Source organism: Entelurus aequoreus, linkage group LG18, assembly GCF_033978785.1.
Source record: "Entelurus aequoreus isolate RoL-2023_Sb linkage group LG18, RoL_Eaeq_v1.1, whole genome shotgun sequence".
Lineage (NCBI taxonomy): Eukaryota > Metazoa > Chordata > Actinopteri > Syngnathiformes > Syngnathidae > Entelurus > Entelurus aequoreus.
The window spans coordinates 42,005,306-42,020,623 of record NC_084748.1 but is presented as its reverse complement, the minus strand read 5'-3'; the positions used below and the strand labels follow the sequence as shown (position 1 = coordinate 42,020,623).

At 39.4% G+C, this 15,318-nt stretch overlaps 1 protein-coding gene across 2 annotated transcripts in view; it reads left to right on the top strand.

Moving 5' to 3' along the window:
* The window catches only part of sh3pxd2aa (SH3 and PX domains 2Aa), a 315,840-nt gene that overhangs the window by 14,506 nt on the left and 286,016 nt on the right, over positions 1–15,318 (top strand). The window lies entirely within an intron of this gene.

Genomic DNA, 15,318 nt, shown 5'->3' with positions numbered 1-15,318 from the left:
CTGAAACTGGTTAATTTGACAGTGCATTCACATGCATTTAATCTAAGTGTCTAGAGTCCTTTTGAAAAGTAATGTTAGATAATTTAAAAGTTTGAACAATGGTATTTAAAAGTTTGCAAATTTAACTTTAAAAATAATACCTGTTTGAGTCAGTTGAATTTGAACCTTTTTGTAAATACCTGTACATATATTGTTTTTCCATTGTTAACACTTGTTTCTTTGTGTTCGAAGGTTAACAACCTGATTGAATGAAGATCAACAGAAAAAAACCCAACAAAGCCAAAAAGTTGGATAAATAAAGTTGATCAATTGGAAATCCGAGTTGTCCTGGTGTCCTTTACGGAGTCAATAAGTGGAACTTGACAGCTGTCAAGTTCCACTTATTGACTCCGTGGAACTTGACAGCTGTCAAGTTCCACTTATTGACTCCGTAAAGGACACCAGGACAACTCGGATTTCCAATTGATCAACTTTATTTATCCAACTTTTTGGCTTTGTTGGGTTTTTTTCTGTTGATCTTCATTCAATCAGGTTGTTAACCTTCGAACACAAAGAAACAAGTGTTAACAATGGAAAAACAATATATGTACAGGTATTTACAAAAAGGTTCAAATTCAACTGACTCAAACAGGTATTATTTTTAAAGTTAAATTTGCAAACTTTTAAATACCATTGTTCAAACTTTTAAATTATCTAACATTACTTTTCAAAAGGACTCTAGACACTTAGATTAAATGCATGTGAATGCACTGTCAAATTAACCAGTTTCAGTAAAATGAAACAAGTAAATCAGAAAAGTAGTTTTAGTCACTTTAAAGAAGTCAAAATTAATTGATCATTTAATTTAATCAATCAATCATTTAATTACTTAATCGTTCACTCAATTAATCATTTAACTAATCATGCAATTAAGTAATCAATCATGTAAATTCATTACCATGATGGAACTGAGTAAATCCACCAAACGGAGTAAAGGTAAGTAAAAGGTAAGTATAATTAGCTTAATTAATAAGGTAGCTTAATTAGTAAGGTAAGTATAAAGGTAAGTATAATTAGCTTAACTTTAAGCAAAAGTTTTAACATTTTTATCCTTCAACTTTGCTTTTATCTTTATTACTTTTAACTTTGAACCATAATCTTTGACTTTTTATCCCTTTAAATTGAGCTTATTTAACAATTCAATTAACTCAAGCTTTTTAATTATCAAACAGTAAGAAAATACCCAGATGCAATCAATGCTCAAGGTTGGAGTAAATTTGCTGTGGTTCAAACTAAAAACAATTTAAGACAGGTAAGTAAACCAACATGTCAAGGTGAGTTTTAACAAATAAGCATTTCAGCATATTGCAAAGTGGGTATATTCACCGACCATTGGTGTGTTGGAAGTCTTTTAAAGATGGATCTTGTAGATTTTTGCGTCTTGCCGCTCTGCTTGCTTGCATGAAATGAGACAGCACCACCATTCCTTAACAGCTGCCTTGAATCAGCCAATTTGTGGCCATCTTGACCTTGGTGTTCTGGGAAATGTAGTTCTTTCTGGTACTTCACCAAGGAGTAAGATTAAGGAGGAGACAGCTCCTTACTTCCAGGGCAGGGACACTTCATTCATACTGAGTTTCAACGCCACAATGTCAATTCTACGTACACGTCTTGTCTTGTCAAACTGACTTCGAAAAAATGGTTTTAAAATTGTTGTATTCGTCAATAGAGACAACATTGATATCTAACGTTGGATCAACGTTGTTGGTTGGGAAACGACCGAAATTCATGGTCGAATCGATGTCACAACCAAACATTAAATACCGTATTTTCCGGACTATAAGGCGTCCTTAAAATACTTTATTCCCCCTCAAAACTCGACATAACCCGGTGCGCCTAATGTACGGAATCGAAACGATTTTATTTGGCACATGGTGTAATAAGTGTGACCAGTAGATGGCAGTCAAACATAAGAGATATGTGTAGACCGCAAAATGACTCATGTAAACAACACCAACATTTTATATGTTCCACTGAAAATATAGAACATTACACACGACGCTCAAAAATCTATCAAAATGTTTTAATACGACTTAGTAAGACATATTATCTGGCGTTTTGTTTCGCAATATTATTCTTGCATATTGATCATGCTGGAAGTCAGATGCAAGTTTGAATTGCAAATCAAACCTTCAGCCTTGACAGGAATTATGTTGCTAATAGAAGACACTGAAGAGACATGGGCAGTTATTTGCCCAAATAACACCAAATAATTTTTTTAATTCCATGTACAACATAATGTAAATGTCTGCATTGATCCGATACAGAGTTTTAATACATGGCCAGGTTGGCGGACACCGAGCCCAGTAGCCGCAAGACATTGAAACAACGTTGTTTGTACATACTGTCGTGGTCAAACGTTTACATACACTTGTAAAGAACATAATGTCATGGCTGTCTTGAGTTTCTTGGGTATTGTGGCCAAAAAGCTAAATTTTTGTTTAATCTGACCACACAACTTTCCTCCAGAAGGTCTTATCTTTGTCCATGTGATGTCAGATGAAACAAAAATTGAGCTGTTTGGCCACAATACCCAGCAATATGTTTGGAGGAGAAAAAGTGAGGCCTTTAATCCCAGGAACACCACACCTACCGTCAAGCATGGTGGTGGTAGTATTATGCTCTGGGCCTGTTTTGTTGCCAATGGAACTGGTGCTTTACAGAGAGTAAATGGGACAATGAAAAAGGAGGATTACCTCCAAATTCTTCAGGACAAGCTAAAATCATCAGCCCGGAGGTTGGGTCTTGGGCGCAGTTGGGTGTTCCAACAGGACAATGACCCCAAATACACGTCAAAAGTGGTAAAGGAATGGCTAAATCAGGCTAGAATTAAGGTTTTAGAAGGGCCTTCCCAAAGTCCTGACTTAAATGTGTGGACAATGCTGATGAAACAAGTCCATGTCAGAAAACCAACAAATTTAATCTAAAAAATCCATCAAAATGTTTTAGTACGACTTTGGTAAGCTATGAAGCCGCTCCGCTTGGTGGATTGTCGGCGTATTAAACATACGAGTACTCTTGTGGTGTGTGTATAAGGTAAGACATATTATCTGGCGTTTTGTTTCGGAATGATGCTGCTAATAGAAGACACTGAAGAGACATGGGCAGTTATTTGACCAAATAACACCAAATATTTTTTTGAATTCCAAGTACAACATAATGTAAATGTCTGCATTGATCTGATACAGAGTTTTAATACGTGGCCAGGTTGGCGGACACCGATCCCGGTAGCCGCAAGACATTGAAACAATGTCAATTCTACGTACACGTCTTGTCTTGTCAAACTGACTTCGAAAAAATGGTTTTAAAATTGTTGTATTCGTAAATTGAGACAACATTGATATCTAACGTTGGATCAACGTTGTTGGTTGGGAAACGACCGAAATTCAATGGTCGAATCGATGTCACAACCAAACATTAAATACCGTATTTTCCGGACTATAAGGCGCCCTTAAAATACTTTATTCCCCCTCAAAACTCGACATAACCCGGTGCGCCTAATGTACGGAATCGAAACGATTTTATTTGGCACATGGTGTAATGATAAGTGAGACCAGTAGATGGCAGTCAAACATAAGAGATATGTGTAGACCGCAAAATGACTCAAGTAAACAACACCAACATTTTATATGTTCCACTGAAAATATAGAACATTACACACGGCGCTCAAAAATCTATCAAAATGTTTTAGTACGACTTAGTAAGACATATTATCTGGCGTTTTGTTTCGCAATATTATTCTTGCATATTGATCATGCTGGAAGTCAAGTGCAAGTTCGAGAAATGTTTGATTTACAAATCAAACCTTCAGCCTTGACAGGGATTATGCTGCTAATAGAAGACACTGAAGAGACATGGGCAGTTATTTGCCCAAATAACACCAAATATTTTTTTTAATTCCATGTACAACATAATGTAAATGTCTGCATTGATCTGATACAGAGTTTTAATACGTGGCCAGGTTGGCGGACACCGATCCCGGTAGCCACAAGACATTGCAACAATGTCAATTCTACGTACACGTCTTGTCAAACTGACTTCGAAAAAAGGTTTTAAAATTGTTATATCCGTAAATAGAGACAACATGGATATCTAACGTTGGATCAATGTTGTTGGTTGGGAGATGACCAAAATTCAATGATCGAATCAATGTCACAACCAGACATTTAAATACCGTATTTGCCGGACTATAAGGCACACTTAAAATACTTTTCCCCCCCTCAAAAGTTGACATAACCCGGTGCGCCTAATGTACGGAATAATTCTGGTTTTGCTCGCCGACCTCAAAGCGATTTTATTTGGCACATGGTGTAATGATAAGTGTGACCAGTAGATGGCAGTCAGACATAAGAGATATGTGTAGACCGCAATATCAGTGGTCCGGTCCGTGGATCGATTGGTACCGGGCCGCACAAGAAATTAAAAAATGTATTTTTTATTTTTATTTTTATTTTCTATTAAATCAACATAAAAAACTCAATATATACATTATATATCAATAAGTAGATCAATACAGTCTGCAGGGATACAGTCCGTAAGCACACATGATTTAATTTCTTTATGACAAAAAAATAAAATAATACGCATTAAATATGGATGCATTAAGCAATGTAACAAGGTTTCCCAAAATAAATCAACTCAAGTTATGGAAAAAAATGCCAACATGGCACTGCCATATTTATTATTGAAGTCACATAGTGCATTTTTTTTTTTAACATGCCTCAAAACAGCCGCTGGAGGTTGAGGTGGGTGGGGGCTAGGGGGTAGCGAGGTGGTGTATATTGTAGCGTCCCGGAAGAGTTAGTGCTGCTAGGGGTTCTGGGTTTTTGTTCTGTTGTGTTTATGTTGTGTTACGGTGCGGATGTTCTCCCGAAATGTGTTTGTCATTCTTGTTTGGTGTGGGTTCACAGTGTGGCAAATATTTGTAACAGTGTTAAAGTTGTTTATACGGCTACCCTCAGTGTGACCTGACCTCAACCCTGCCCCCCCCCCCCCCCCCAACCCCGCCCACCTCAACCTCCTCATGCTCTCTTAGGGAGAGCATGTCCCAAATTCCAAGCTGCTGTTTTGAGGCATGTTAAAAAAAATAATGCACTTTGTGACTTCAATAATAAATATGGCAGTGCCATGTTGGCATTTTTTTCCATAACTTGAGTTGATTTATTTTGGAAAACCTTGTTACGTTGTTTAATGCATCCAGCGGGGCATCACAACAAAATTAGGCATAATAATGTGTTAATTCCACGACTGTATATATCTGTATCGGTTGATATCGGAATCGGTAGTTAAGAGTTGGACAATATCGGAATATCGGATATCGGCAAAAAAGCCATTATCGGACATCTCTACTATCGACTAAATAAAATGCTGTCAATTATTTTTCACAGTAGTTTACGTCAACTAATCACGGCAACACAATGTAAAATCAACAAGAATGATAATATGATATTAAAGGAAACAGAGCCCTAAGATCGGAACGGTGTTTGTATTGGTAGATATCCAAATTCAGGTATGGGGATCAGATGGGAAATGAAAAAATGTGGATCGATGCATCTCTACATGGAATGTCGTAACGCGGAACATACTAATGTCGTAATCCGTAACGCGAATTGGCGTTACACAAAACATCATAACATGAGGACCACATGTAGTTGTAAATTAACGTTTCATAAAAAAAATTATGCAAATGCACATTTCTGTAGAAATAGTATTTTAAAGTTTGGTTTCATATTTTGGTTACGGCAGTGGTTGTTTACAGTATGTCAGTCCAATTTCTTTGAAATGATAGGACTGATTATATGATATACAGTATTCCATATGATACAGTCACAGTGTATGGTTAGGCCTTGGGTCAGAATAAGATGTGTGTTCCTCGGACAACACGTCCTCTCCCACTCACGGTGTATTGTGTATGCACTCACCTTCAAGTACTCATCAAGTACAATGTATTCAGCAGACTTACGCATGGCAGGTTAATTATAGTTTGCCTCCGGCCTTGGAAATCAGTGCTCCAGTGCTGCGGTTTTAATCTTCTCCCAGGGTTTACAATGTGCAATTAGGTTGTCATGCTCTACAGCACAATTTTGAATGTACATGAACAAATAATTGTAAAAAAAGACAACACACGTTGAATAAAATGCACGTTAAATTCCCTCTCACAATGAATAAGAATTAAAATATTTGATTAAAAAAAACAAAAACCTCAAGATAGGGAAGGGGCACACAAGCGCAGAAGAGCGAGGCATGCTTTTATGTCAGTCTCTAAAAAAACTAGAACAAGTTGCTAGAATGTTGGCTGAACATCTTATTCTCTGGCAGACCAGGTGTGCAAAAACTGTTAAGAGGTGGAGCTATGATGCAAACATCGTACGACATATTCACAGGCATTCCCGTTTGTAATGTGTTTATGAGTGAGCGTGATCAGATGTGTAAATCGTAAATAAAAACAGAATACAATATTTTGCAAATCCTTTTCAACTTATATTCAACTGAAAAGACTGCAAAGACAACATATTTAATGTTCGAACAGAGAAACTTAATTTTTTTTGCAAATAATCATTAACTTAGAATTTAATGGCAGCAACATATTGCAAAAAAGTTGGCACAGGGGCACTTTTACCACTGTGTTACATGGCCTTTCCTTTTAACAACACTCAGTAAACGTTTGGGAACTGAGGAGAGAAATTTTTGAAGCTTTTCAGGTTGCATTCTTTCCCATTCTTGCTTGATGTACAGCTTAAGTTGTTCAACAGTCCGGGGGTCTCCGTTGTGGTATTTTAGGCTTCATAATGCGCCACACATTTTCAATGGGAGACAGGTCTGGACTACAGGCAGGCCAGTCTAGTACCTGCACTATTTTACTATGAAGCCACGCTGTTGTAACACGTGGCTTGGCATTGTCTTGCTGAAATAAGCAGGGGCGTCCATGATAACGTTGCTTGAATGGCAACATATGTTGCTCCAAAACCTGTATGTACCTTTCAGCATTAATGGTGCCTTCACAGATGTGTAAGTTACCCATGTCTTGGGCACTAATACACCCCCTTACCATCACACATGCTGGCTTTTCAACTTTGCGCCTATAACAATCCGGATGGTTCTTTTCCTCTTTCTTCCGGAGGACACGACGACGTCCACAGTTTCCAAAAACAATTTGAAATGTGGACTCGTCAGACCACAGAACACTTTTCCACTTTGCATCAGTCCATCTTAGATGAGTTTGGTCCCAGCGAAGCTGGCGGCGTTTCTGGGTGTTGTTGATAAATGACTATGGCTTTGCATAGTGAAGTTTTAACTTTCACTTACAGATGTAGCAACACACTGTAGTTACTGACAGTGGTCTCTGAAGTGTTCCTGAGCCCATGTGGTGATATCTTTTACACACTGATGTCACTCTTTGATGCAGCACTGCCTGAGAGATCCAAGGCCCGTAATATCATCGCTTACGTGCAGTGATTTCTCCAGATTCTCTTAACCTTTTGATGATATTACGGACCTAAATTCCTTGCAATAGCTGGTTGAGAAATGTTGTTCTTAAACTGTTCGACAATTAGCTCACGCATTTGTTCACAAGGTGGTGACCCTCGCCCCATCCTTGTTTGTGAATGAAGGAGTATTTCATAGAAGCTGCTTTTATACCCAATCATGGCACCCACCTGTTCCCAATTAGCCTGTTCACCTGTGGGATGTTCCAAATAAGTTTTTGATGAGCATTCCTCAACTTTCTCAGTCTTTTTTGCCACCTTTTTTTAAACATGTTGCAGGCATCAAATTCCAAATGAGCTAATATTTGCAAAAAATAAAGTTTTCCAGTTCGAACATTAAGTATCTTGTCTTTGCAGTCTATTCAATTGAATATAGGTTGAAAAGGATTTGCAAATCATTGTATTCTGTTTTTATTTACCATTTACACAACGTGCCAACTTCAATGGTTTTGGGATTTTGATTTGTGGGAGTCCAAATAAAAGTGTATTAGGACTGCAATGATTAACATTTTAAATTTAATTAGAAAAAATATTTCATTTATATTGTGTTGCTTCTATTAATCAGTTAAGGGGTTTAACCAATATAACTTGAATTTCAAATACTTAGATATAGTTTCTCTATGGCCGCTGCAATAGAGTGCACATGAGCGTGGTGGTGTGTGTGGTGGCGCACAGTGGAGAGTTTTTTAAATTTCTAATTGTTTATCAATACACACATTGAAAGTGCAATTTCAATGTTGATGGTGTGCATTTATTAGAAAAAAGAATGAAGGTTATGTCAAACAGAAAAATTGTTTGTTTCAACTACACTATAATGCCAAAAGTATTTGGCCACCTGCCTTGACTCTCATGAACTTGAAGTGTCATCCCATTCCTAACCCATAGGGTTCAATATGATTTTAGTCCACATTTTGCAGCTATTACAGCTTCAACTCTTCTGGGAAGGCTGTCCACAAGGTTGCTGAGTGTGTTTTATAGGAATTTTCGACCATTCTTCCAAAAGCTCATTGGTGAGGTCACACACTGATGTTGGTCGTGAAGGCCTGGCTCTGTCTCCGTTCTAATTCATCCCAAAGGTGTTCTTTTGGGTTCAGGTCAGGACTCTGTGCAGGCCAGTCAAGTTCATCCTCACCAGACTCTGTCATCTATGTCTTTATGGACCTTGCTTTGTGCACTGGTGCACAGTCTTGTTGGAAGAGGAAGGGGCACGCTCCAAACGGTTCCCACAATGTTGGGAGCATGGAATTGTCCAAAATGTTTTGGTATTCTGGTGCGTTCAAAGTTCCTTTCACTGGAACTAAGGGGCCAAGCCCAACTCCTGAAAAACAACACCACACCATAATTCCTCCTCCACCAAAATTCACACTCTGCACAATGCAGTCCAAAATGTACCGTTATCCTGGCAACCTCCAAACCCAGACTTGTCCATCAGATTGCCAGATGGAAAACCGTGATTCATCACTCCAGAGAAGGCGTCTCCACTGCTCTAGAGTCCAGTGGCGACGTGCTTTACACCACTGCATCTGACGCTTTGCATTGGACTTGGTGATGTATGGCTTAGATGCAGCTGCTCTGCCATGGAAACCCGTTCCATGAAGCTCTCTGCGTACGGTACGTGGGCTAATTGGAAGGTCTCATGAAGTTTGGAGCTCTGTAGCAACTGACTGTGCAGAAAGTCGGCGACCTCTTTGCACTATGCGCTTCAGCATCCGCTGACCCCTCTCTGTCAGTTTACTTAGTGACTGAGTTGCTGTTGTTCCCAAACTCTTCCATTTTCTTATAAAAAAAGCCAACAGTTGACTTTGGAATATTTAGCCGCAAGGAAATTTCACGACTGGATTAGTTGCACAGGTGGCATCCCAACCCATTCTTTCACAAATGTTTGTAGAAACAGTCTCCATGCCTAAGTGCTTGATTGTATACACCTGTGGCCAGGCCAAGTGATTAGGACACCTGATTCTGATCATTTGGATGGGTGGACAAATACTTTTGGCAATATAGTGTGTTTTCCCTAAAATATGCATCGAGGCTATAAAGTGTGTTTTACTCAGTTACTCAAATAGAGCAGTCAAATCAATTGATTACTGGAGTACAAAATAATCAATAGCTGCAACCCAGGTGTGTATAGAACATCACTTGGTTACATGCACACAATACAACATGTCTGAAAAGGAGTAGAAATAAGCTGCTCTTATTTAATCCTACCCCTTCTCCATATCTGTTACTAGGCGCGGGAAAAATCATTGATTTTTCTGCATTACGATTCAGCTTGGACAAGTTTCAATCGATGGACAGATGTCCAATTATAGATTATTTAGGTATGTTAAATAAAGTAATACAGACAGTTGTAAAATGTAGATCTAGCGCCAGGGCTGCCGAGTTTCAGAAAATGACAACAGTGAGACTTTGGAGGCATGATTACCTTTTTTTTTTAACACAGATTTAGCCTGTTTTAGTGTCGATTTCTACCTTAAGACTGATGTCCTCACCTCCAGCAGCTCTCCCTGCACCCGGGCCTTCTAATGCTTGTCTTAATTAACCAGGAAATAGAAATGAAAATCATCTCCACTGTTTTCCCTGCCGGCTCTTCTGTCTCTTCCCCTGCATCTGTGTTTTCAATTTGTATCTCTTTTACAACTCTGTCCTCACTTAGACTTAGATTTAGACTTTGACTTGGACAAACTTTATTGATCCACAAGGGAAATTGTTCCACACAGTAGCTCAGTTACAAAGGATGGGAAGGGTAAGGATGGAAAGGATAATGCAGGTATAAAGTAGACTTAAAATGTACCAAAATAGCAATGTATAATATAACATATGTAATATTTACATATTATACATACAGAATATAATATATACTGCTATATTATATTATTATTGTGGAGGGGGCGTGGCCTGCGGGCCTGCCATCGAACGGGGTGTGCAAGGACCGGCCTCGAAGACAACGTTTACAATTATATTATATTATAATTTATATATAATATGTATAATATATAACAAATTCCAATTGCCATGTACAATATTACAGTATATGTAACAGCTGCAGCAAAAAAAAAAAAAAGAGGGCAGCATAAAATAGACCAGAAAGTATACATTATAAACAAAGAGAGGAAGCTAAAATAGAAGCGGTCAGGTAATAGACAGACATCATCTATTGCTGTATGGCGAGTGATTATACAGCTGGATGGAGTGTGGAATGAAAGAGTTCTTGACTTGAACACTGTGGGAACAAAACTGAAGGAGCCTGTTGGAGTATGAACTCCGCTGTCCCTCAATTGTCTGGTGGAGTGGGTGGGCAGGATTGTCCATGATGGCGAGCAGTTTGTCCAGAGTCCTCCTGTCCCTCACTGACACAAACTTCTCCAACTGCGTGTCAATCGTTTGGCCGGCTTTCCGGATCAGTTTGTCAATCCGATTTAAAGGCCTACTGAAATGAATTTTTTTTATTTAAACGGGGATAGCAGATCCATTCTATGTGTCATACTTGATCATTTCGCGATATTGCCATATTTTTGCTGAAAGGATTTAGTAGAGAATATCGACGATAAAGTTCGCAACTTTTGGTCGCTGATAAAAAAAGCCTTGCCTGTACCGGAAGTAGCATGACGTCGCAGGTTGAAAGGCTCCTCACATTTCACCATTGTTTACACCAGCAGCGAGAGCGATTCGGACCGAGAAAGCGACGATTACCCCATTAATTTGAGCGAGGATGAAAGATTTGTGGATGAGGAACGTGAGAATGAAGGACTAGAGTGCAGTGCAGGACGTATCTTTTTTCGCTCTGACCGTAACTTAGGTACAAGGGCTCATTGCATTCCACACTTTCTCCTTTTTCTATTGTGGATTACGGATTTGTATTTTAAACCACCTCGGATACAATATCCTCTTGAAAATGAGAGTCAAGAACGCGAAATGGACATTCACAGTGACTTTTATCTCCACGACAATACATCGGCGAAGCACTTTAGCTACAGAGCTAACGTGATAGCATCGGGCTTAACTGCAGATAGAAACAAAAGAAATAAACCCCTGACTGGAAGGATAGACAGAAAATCAACAATACTATTAAACCATGGACCTGTAACCACACGGTTAATGCTTTCCAGCCTGGCGAAGCTTAACAATGCTGTTGCTAACGACGCCGTTGAAGCTTACTTAGCTATGGGACCTCACAGAGCTGTGCTAAAAATATTAGCTATCCACCTACGCCAGCCCTCATCTGCTCATCAACACCCGTGCTCACCTGCGTTCCAGCGATCGACGGAGCGACGAAGGACTTCACCCGATCATCGTTGCGGTCGGCGGCTAGCGTCGGATAGCGCGTCTGCTATCCAAGTCAAAGTCCTCCTGGTTGTGTTGCTGCAGCCAGCCGCTAATACACCGATCCCACCTAAAGCTTTCTTCTTTGCAGTCTTCATTGTCCATTAAACAAAATGCAAAAGATTCACCAACACAGATGTCCAGAATACTGTGAAATTTTGCGATGAAAACAGAGCTTTTTGTATTGGATACAATGTGTCCGAATACTTCTGTTTCAACCATTAACGTCACGCGCATATGTCATCATACATAGACGTTTTCAACCGGAAGTTTCACGGGAAAAAAAGCGGAACGGGGTGTGCAAGGACCGGCCTCGAAGACAGCGTTTACTCTTATATTATATTATAATTTATATAATATATATAACAAATCCCAATTACCATGTACAATATTACAGTATATGTAACAGCTGCAGCAAACAAAAAGAGGGCAGCATAAAATAGAGCAGAAAGTATACATTATAAACAAAGAGAGGAAGCTAAAATAGAAGCGGTCAGGTAATACAGTGATTTTCAACCTTTTTTAAGCCGCGGCACACTTTTTACATTTACAAAATCCTGCGGCACACCACCAACCAAAATGACACTCTAACACAGTATATAATACATATAGTTAATAATATAGTTTTCTAAATGTATTTATACTCACTACTATTACAATGGCTTTACAAGCTCGCAGTATTAATGTTTCTGCCACAGTGTGGGACTTTTTTGATTTAGCTACAAGTTCAACAACAAGGTAGCAAGCGTCGAGGGCTCTCTTGTTTACCTTTGTGGTTTTTCTCAGAAAAGTTGCCTGTTTCTCATTGTTTGTACGTAAGCGTACAAAATAGTCCATCGGGGTGTTTTGTTTGGAGATGGCGTTTAAGCTTGCTTGGCACCATGGCGCTATTGGATAGCTTCTCACCACACACCAAGCACTGTGGAGTCGGTGCTGTTGCATCCTCGGTGAAAGTCAATCCAAATGAAAGATAGCTTTTGCTTTATTGCCTCGAGCTCACCGTCTTTTTTTATTTTGTAGACCACTCATACTAGGGCCTTCATCTGGGTCAGAATTTTGTCCAGGACCCTGTTCGCCATTTGCATTTTCCCTTCTCAAAAACTTCTCCATCACTGTCACTTGCTCGCCTCCTCTTGCTGCGATCCCAAACTGTCACTGTCACGTGATGCGCAGCACTAACTCGATTGTCTTTACAGGTATTTATCGCCCTCTGCTGCCACCTACTGAAATAGATGAGTATTACATTATCTGCCGCACTTTATTATAGCACGGACACCCGACAATGGTTAATTAGGAGATATTAAATAATTTCTCACGGCACACCTGACGATCTCTCACGGCACACTAGTGTGCCGCGGCACACTGGTTGAAAATTACTGAGGTAATAGACATCATCTATTGCTGTATGGCGAGTGATTATACAGCTGGATGGAGTGAGAAGAGTCTGCTCGGAAAGTAGCTACTGGCTGTCATAAAAGCTGCTAGGAGTTGGTAGATGACATCATTGGCTCATTTGCATAACTGATTACAATGGACGCCATAAGTAGAGGAATAAATAACGTGGTGGGAGACTTACAAAGTGAGTTAAAAATGCAAATTATGATCAGAAATATTAATGAATTAGTTTAGTTGTATTTTCATTTTTGTTTTACATTAATGTTAGTGTCATATTTGATCAAACGACTGAAGGCTTGTGACATTCAAGAACAAAGCAAATATATAGTTCCTTGACATGATTGATGGATTAGTTTTTTGTTGAGGCGTGACAGTAATGAAACATTTACATTAATCTCACTCTGTAAACCAAGGCAGAAACAGCGGCAGCTTTGCACGGAGTGGGTTGTCGTCTCCTTTTCTACTCAGACTGGAACGGAATAGAACTTTATTGTCATTGCACTTGAAAATACAATACATTGTGTTTTCGGTACAAGCTGTCTAAGAGCAGACGTTCATTAGACAGGACCGCCTGTGAGGAAAAGCTCAGCTGCAGCTTGTATGTCGAGGACATTCGAGCGATACCCGCTTTCGTGTTTTCTAAATGTGCAAAAAAGTCGCTAGATTTGTCGTTAGTCGCTTTTGAGAAAGGAAGTCCGTAAGAGGAGTTGGAAAGATACTAGATTTAGAGAGAACATCGCCAGGTTGACAACACTGCGCTGAGAAAGATAGAGATGCCAAGACCCGCCTTAGGTTGCTTCTGATTGGTTAACTTTGGTGCTCTCAGGGCATTCAATCGATCGCAATTGGACTTTTTGGTTCAGAACCGCCTCTCATCCGAGTAGGCTTCATCAGTTCATGCTCATAGACGTAGATTGGTCATATCTCGTCTTAGACTTGGATTGGTCAGATCTAGTAGCATCTGAAGAATCAGACTAGATCTAGATTTAGGCACAAAAACTCATGGATTGGTCTGGGAATGGTTCTTTCTGTCAGTCAATCAGTACTCAAACTACGACATGTTTATTTAATTTAAAAAAATATATAGAGTAGTGATTGGGGAAGTATAAGCTGTTATGATCTGTAGCCCGAATCATAGTTTGTTTACGTTTATTTAGGTTTTGATTCACTTGTGGTTTAAGTTCTGTTTCAGCGCCCCGGTTTTGTGTTTCTTGGTTGTCATGGGTGCTGATTGTTTTCACCTGCCTCTGATTAGTGTTCGGGACACTCAACTGTTCCCGGTCACTAATCAGAGAGCTATTTAGTCCTGCCTGTCACCTCACTCAGTCTGGTGCATTTGTTTGCTGTCATGCAACACGTTACATTTGTTCCTTGTGCTAAGTTCCGCCTTAGCGTTCCCTGTGTAGCTATTCCGTTAGCTTCCCGTGCCAGAGGCACGCTTGTTTGTTTGTTTTCCTGTGTTTGTGTTGATCCTTCATGATTTATGAGAAATAAATCATACTCTTACCTGCACGCCGTTTCCTGTTGTTCTGTGTTCACCTTGGAAGAACAATCCTTCGCGGAACATAAGCGTGAGAAATGTTAAGTGTGGCATGTGGCGTGAGAAAGGGTTAAATTGCATGACTCTCACACTCTTGGCATCCCTGTAGGTTGGGTATTCCGTTGCGGTAGAAGGGTTCACAAAATCCATGGTTCGGTCTTAATAATTATAATACAGAAGTAATAAGTTGTAGTGTCGTATGCCAGTGAGAGATGGTTCATGAGATAAGAGTGCCTCTAAAATGCGGTGCCAAGTCACTTGTGACGTCAGCGAGGGAGAGAAGCATTAGCTGTGCTTGTATTGGCAGTCCACTCCTCTGCGGGAGGGAACTACAAGAAGTTGCCAATGTTTTGTTTAATTGTTAGCGCTATTTATTAAAGCGATTGAACGTGTTAGATGGCTGTATATTAGGACGAGATGTTGTACAATTACATGGTTATAAGGGGTGTAAAAAAATAAATAGATTTTACGAATTAATTGTGATTCTTATTTGTAACTATTCTTAATCGATTAAAAAATATTATATAAATATTCTATACA